Here is a 6327-nt window from a genome sequence, read left to right as displayed (position 1 = left end):
GGACCCACAGCACCGCCCCGGGACGCGGCCCGGGGATCCCCCGTGCGTTGAGAACGAGCAGGAGCCCGGCCGAGCCGGGCCGAGCCGCGCCGCACGCGGTGCCCGCACATCCCCGTGCGCAGCCCAGCGCTCGGCAGGTGAGCCGGCAGCTCCGCACCTGCTGCTCCGCGCAATCAGGAGATGCTCGCACAAGAGGCACTGACGCGGCTCTTCCTCAATCAGCGGCTCTTCACGCCCAGCTCCGCGCCACTCTCTGCTGATTGCCCTTTGTCTCCCGCAAGGCCGCGCGCTGCGCTGCTCCCGGCGCGGCTCTCCCCTCCTCTCCCCTCTTCTCCCCTCCTCTCCCCGTATCCCTGCGGATCCCGGCGGGGAGCGATGCTGGGAGCTCCCGGGGGTGCGGGGCCGTGTCCGGGCTGGGCTCCTGCGGGGCGTCGGGCACAGCGTGGGATGCGGCGGCTCGCTCCCATCCGCGGTGCTGGAGCGTGGCCGAGCGCCGAGGAGCGGCGCGCCTAAATCTCCCCTTCCTGTCCCTCCAGAGATGTCCCCCTTTATTCACAACTGCTTTTTAATTGCCTTTTGTCAATTACAGCAAGATGGATCGGGTTCCTCAGGGAGGCAGTAATTAGCGCGGGGATGAATGCCGAGGCAGCCAAGCTCCCTCTTCACGCGGCGGTGGTGATTTGTAAACCTGTCACCAAACCGCTGAACCCGGCTTGGCGTGAGCAGCTCCATCTCTGCAGCACGTGGGTGTGCAGCTCAGGTGCTGGGTGAGGCTCAGAGTGAGGGTGAGGGTCAGGGTTAGCAGCAGACGGGTCTGGATCCCAGGCGGGGCTGCCCTGCCCCACCTGAAGTGCCCAGACTTCTGCTCTACTGACTCCCTTCCACCCTCCCATCCTGCTTCATGGCTTTCGTCTAATTCCCCATGCCCCTCTCCTATTTTTCTTCTTGACAGAAGAAGCAGGCTCATGCATCTAGAAACTCTACGGCCTTTCTTGTAGCTGCAGATTAAATTTCCCTGCTCGGTGCCTGCTGGCCACAGGCTGAGCCACTATAGCTGGGTGTACGCCCCATCCCCAGCCCAGGGAGAGAGGCTCTGTGCAGGGCATGGGGCCATCCATGCACTGTGAAGAGCCACAGCTGTGGGGCAGAGCTCAGCACCAGTCTTCCCAGCTCCTTTGTCTCTTGTTCTACTCTGCCCTTGACCCTGGGGAGGGTACAGCACATGGAGGGAGCCCGGCTGTTCTAATTAAACCATGTTTGCCAACTCCCGTGGTAAGCGTTGCTAATTAATATTAGGGAGAACAGCACTGCCTTCCGTGCCTCCTGGAGACATGAGCAAGTTCCTGTGTGTTGACCGAGCTCAGAGGGCGCTGGGGACTGCACAGCACTGCTGGCAGAGTGCATGGGGCAGCAGGCACAGCTCCATGGGGTGCCCGGCCCATAGGGTGCCATGGGACTGCTGGTGCTGACCCCTCCGTCCCCACGTGGCGTGACTGCGCCCCGCAGCCCAGACACGCTCTCTTCATGCTTGAACCATTGGCCTAACGATTTCACGTTTTTTCCCCATTTTCCTGTATTATTATTTGTCGTTGTTCCTGTTGCAGTTCAGTGACCATGAATTATTGAATGTCTGCTCGTTCAGTAACTCTTTACTTCCACCTCGGCACACTGCAGCCTCGCAGCTGCACAGGACGGCCGCCAGCACCGCTCCCAGCCTGAAGAATCTGCAGCCCCCATCCCACGGCCCCCCGTCCCGCTGCTCTCTGCCCCATGTGCCCTGTCCCACTGCCCCCCATTCCACTGCCCCCATCCCTTTGTTCCTCACTGCACTGCGCCCCGTGTTGCTGCCTCCCATCCTGCAGAATCCATCCCATTGCTCCCCATCCTGCTGCCCCCAACCCTGCAGACCCCATCCCACCTCCCCCCATCCTGCAGACGCCAACCTGCTGCCCTCCACCCTACAGCCCCACATCCTGCTGCCCTGTAGCGCGTTCCCCTGGCTCTGCTCCCATCCATCAGCCTGGCTTCAATGGGATGGGGAGCACCAGGAGCTGGCTGCCTCGAGGAGCCCTGGAGGGTGTGAGGTGGCACTGGGACAACCAGGACCTGCAGGGCCTGCGAGCAGTAGGGAAGTGCTGGGTGGATGGGACACGCTGTGGCCAGGAGCAGGTTGGCACTTTGTCCCCAAAAAGCTGCTAATTTCTCCACGCTGCTTTTGTGCTTAGGGCAGAGCTGAGAAATCTCTGCTGGTATTGTGGGATTTCGCGGGAGTGAAGAATAAAGTCTCTGAACTCCCTACAGCTGCATTTTCTGAGCGCTGCAACACTCTGATACCTCCAAAACACTATTAAGCACCTGGTGCCAGGTTGTCTTTGCGACCGTGTGTCCTAAATAAATCCCTTTCCCATGCTGAGCTGTGCTAATGGCCTATTGTTAAGTGGCCAGTCAATGCAGAGTAATATGAAATCATTCTTCTTTTCCAGTTGTACCAGCAAAAAATAATCTGTCCGACATCTTTCTTGTAGGATGAGGCTGAAACTGGGGAGCAGCAAGTCCCAGCTTGCACGCCCTTGGCTCTGTGCAAGGTGCAGCCCGTGCCCCAGCCCCACTGCCTGGCACCCACGTGCTCGTCTGTCTCTGCCGCCGTCTTGCACATAAGTGGGCTCCTTGGGAGACTCGCTCCATTTTTTTTCCCTTTAACCTTGAAATGCAATTTCCTCCCCCAAAATACCCTTTTTCCTGTAAACAACATCTCTTTAGTGAGATTACAGCAGAAATCCCTGAGCTGCCGGGTCCCGGGCACTTTATCACCCGGTGAGCCCCATCCGTCACGGCCGTGCGTGTGTTCCCGCGTCCCGCCCCGGCTGCCGGGCGATGCTCTTTTCATCATTTTTACAGATTTATTTTACAATAATTTAATTTCATCCTCAGCCCTGGGAAGACGAATTGGCCTCTGATGTGACGGGGGGATTCAGCGCCAGTCTCATAAATTTGCTGCCTCTACGTGGAGCTCTTTCCGAAGACACCAATGAGAGTGGCTGAGCGCTGAGGGATGCGCCGTCAATCTCTGGGTGGCTGCAGGGCTCTGTGCTGGGCCGGGTGCTGAGTGCTGAGTGCTGGGTGTGTGCCTGCCTGCCCCCCATGCAGAGCTGTGCACGGGACACGCCGTGCCAGCTGCAGCAGCTTTGCCAATGTAATTAAACTCGAGTGACTCCCCTGCCCTCAGGCACAGCCCCTCATTTCCCTTTGATTTATTACGTCGTCTTAATTTATTTAAATGAGTCTCGGGTGTTTGCACAGGCGGAGGGTGCTGGCGGGAGCTCTAATTGCTGGAGCGATGGGAAGGCAGCAGGGGGGCCCTGGGCACGGCCCCGGGATGGCGGGGTGCCTCGCAGTCCCCCTGCTGTCCCCAGGCTGGTTGCTCTGCTGCCGGTTCCCGTCGCCGCGCAGTACCTCGCACTCATCCCTGTTGAATTTCATCCTATTCTTTCCAGTCCATTTCTCCAATTTGTCAAGATCATTTTGAATTCTAATCCTGTCCTCCAAGATACTTGTAGTCCCTCCCAGCTTCGTGTCATCTGCAAATTTAATAAGTGCTTTCTCTATTCCATCACCCGGGTCTTTAATGAAAACATTGAGTGAAGCAGAAGTGGGGCGAGCCCTTGGCCAACCGAGCAGCACGTCCAGATGTGCCTGGAGGAGGCAGAGCTTTGCCCCATGCTGTGTCCCTCAGCACAGGTAGAAGTGCTGTGGGTGCTGCCCCAGGGATGCTGGGGGCTGTGGTGTGACACGGGGGTGCAGGGCCCTGCCCCGATGGTGCCATCAGCCATCCCTTTAATTTGACGCAAAAAGCAATTTACAAAATGCAAACTGCTGCTGTGGTGAGCTGTGTGTGTCCAGGCATAGCTTAATTTCACAGTAAGGTTTCAGATGCCACAAATGGCCTTTCTCAGCATCAGTCCGCATCCAAGCCAAGAGCCTTGCTAGCTGCTGAGCAGTCCAGAAACAACTCTTGTGCTGCCTGCAGAGCACGCAGCTCCACAAGCCGTCCATGCACGGCCGGGCTGACGCTGCCCAGGTTTGGCACTGCCCAGCCAGCAGGGCTCTGCTCTCCTGCAGTGAGAGGTGCTATGGGCACCTCTGTGCAGCTGACAGCATCCCGGCAGTGCCGGCCCAGAGCTGGCTCTCCCATGCTGGCTCCTTCCACGTCAGAGTTATAATTTCATGGTCAGGGGCTAGGAGGTTTGTACACAGAGATGCATTAGTTCTGCATTTAGTGATACTTGAATAATTGGTGTCACATCAATTAGATCTGTTCTTGGATACTGCAGTGATAAGTGCTGCGTGGAAGCGCTGCGCTGCAGACGGGTGGGATGCAATGGGATCGGGGCTGGGGGCAGCAGGCAGAGTGCATTGCTAGGGCTGGATCTGTGTGCACAGTGCTGGCCCCATGAGGGGGCTCGGGTGGCACTGGGGCTGCATGGAGAACACAGTGCTCGTGATCCTGCCGTGCAGCTGGGAGCTGTCAGCCCTGCTCCTGCTGCAGGCTGTAGGCAGAGGTAATTTGCAGATGACAAATATCCCCGACAGTAAATATTTTTCCCACCCTCATCTTTCTACGAGCAGATAAGGTGGCAGCACTGTGGCAATACGGTTCCTGGAGGGAGACGAACTCTTTGGCAGTCTTAAAAGTCTATTGTGTCCCCGCAATTATTTATAGATAAACAGAAGAAAGCCAATAAGCACAGAATGGAGCTGCACAGCTGCATTTGTTATGATGATGATGATGTTATCACTCCCTCACACCCACACAGTGCATGGGAGCTTGCTGCCAGCAGCAGCCAGACCCCATCCAGCACAAGGCGAGACAGCCTGCAAGTTCCCTCAGCCCCCCCCACTTCTCTGCTGTCTGGCCATGGGGCTGCTTTGCCCCATAGAGACCCAACAGCATAACTCTGCCAATGCCTCCTCAGTGTGTGGCTGAGCCATGTGGGCCTGGAGATGGAGGGCTGGGGGGGCCGGGGCTGCTGGTGGCACGGCATTGGTGTGACCACAGCCCACCCGCAGCACCCCACACGGAACCAGGCAGACGTGTGCCATACAGGGTCTGGGATCCCCCAGCTGCATCCACGTGGGCCGTGACCAGTGCCAAATGCTTGGCTCCACGTCTGTAGGGTCATCACCCCAACGCACACCGGGGCCGAGCTGCAGTGCCATGCAGAGAGCATCACACAGCGCCTGGGAGCCCTTAACTGGACTGCAGAGAGGGACGATTTTTCATTGCTTCCGTGTAATAAGAGGACAGAAGTAAGTGACTACTACAGTTCGTTCACTCGGTAAAGATTTATACAATCACTTCATCCGGTAATTGGTATTCTGGGGAGAGAGGGAGCTGCAGCTCCAGCACCCGCCTCTATTTGTTTTCTCTCTGTCTTTCTCTCTTTCTCTCCCCTTTTCAGAATGAGTAATTTTGTCCCTCACAATCCCATTTAAACAGCATTTGCAGAGTGAATAATTAGTTACATTCAATTAGGTCTCACGCTCTCTCCCTTCTCACTTTGGGGGACAGACACACTAATGAGATGGCACATGCCCTGCATGCAGGGGCAGGTGGGGAGAGGTCAGCATGGGTAGGGGGGGAGGGAGAGCACAGCTGGGGAGTCTGTTTGGGGCCAAAAGCTCCGTGTTTGGGTCCGAGGGCTCCGTGCCCACATGATGCCAGCCCTCTGCTGGCAGTGCCACCAGGAGTGGGGTCAGTGCATCCCTGGGGTGGCTGTTGGTGGGGCTGTGCTGAGGGGATGCAGGGCCATCCACCAGCACCGCCGGCAGCGCGCAGCCGATGCAGGACAGCTGCTGGCATGCTTTTATCTCCCTTATTAAACCTAACATTAGGTTTTAAGAGCAGCCTTAAATAACGTGCCTCTGCCTTTATGGAAAAAGCTGCTCCGAGTTGCAGCTGCTCCGGGCTCTGGGATTTACTGCCTTCCTGATGCCACGCTGCACGTGTGCGGGTGATGGGTGGTGGGCTCCGACTGCTCCCCGCAGCCCCCGCTGGGCTCAGGGTGGGTGCTGGGTTCCTTCCATCCCTCCCCGGTGGGAGCACGATCCCGGGGTCACAGCTCGGTGCAGATGGAGCAGCGGGGAGGGGCTGCCCGGGCTGCGGGCCATGCTGCTCACGCACACCGAGAGAATAATTAAAGTTTAAATGCCATCTTTTTTGTCAACGGTGTGGTGGAGAATAATTGAGTGTAATTGTTCCCACTGTAACGGCGATGGCAGATCTCGGAGAGGAGCAATAACCGCGGAAATGTCAGCAGCCGACAGCAC

The sequence above is a fragment of the Meleagris gallopavo genome, chromosome 22, assembly GCF_000146605.3.
Source record: "Meleagris gallopavo isolate NT-WF06-2002-E0010 breed Aviagen turkey brand Nicholas breeding stock chromosome 22, Turkey_5.1, whole genome shotgun sequence".
NCBI lineage: Eukaryota > Metazoa > Chordata > Aves > Galliformes > Phasianidae > Meleagris > Meleagris gallopavo.
The sequence above is the reverse complement of the archived record's forward strand: the minus strand, read 5'-3'. Positions refer to the sequence as shown.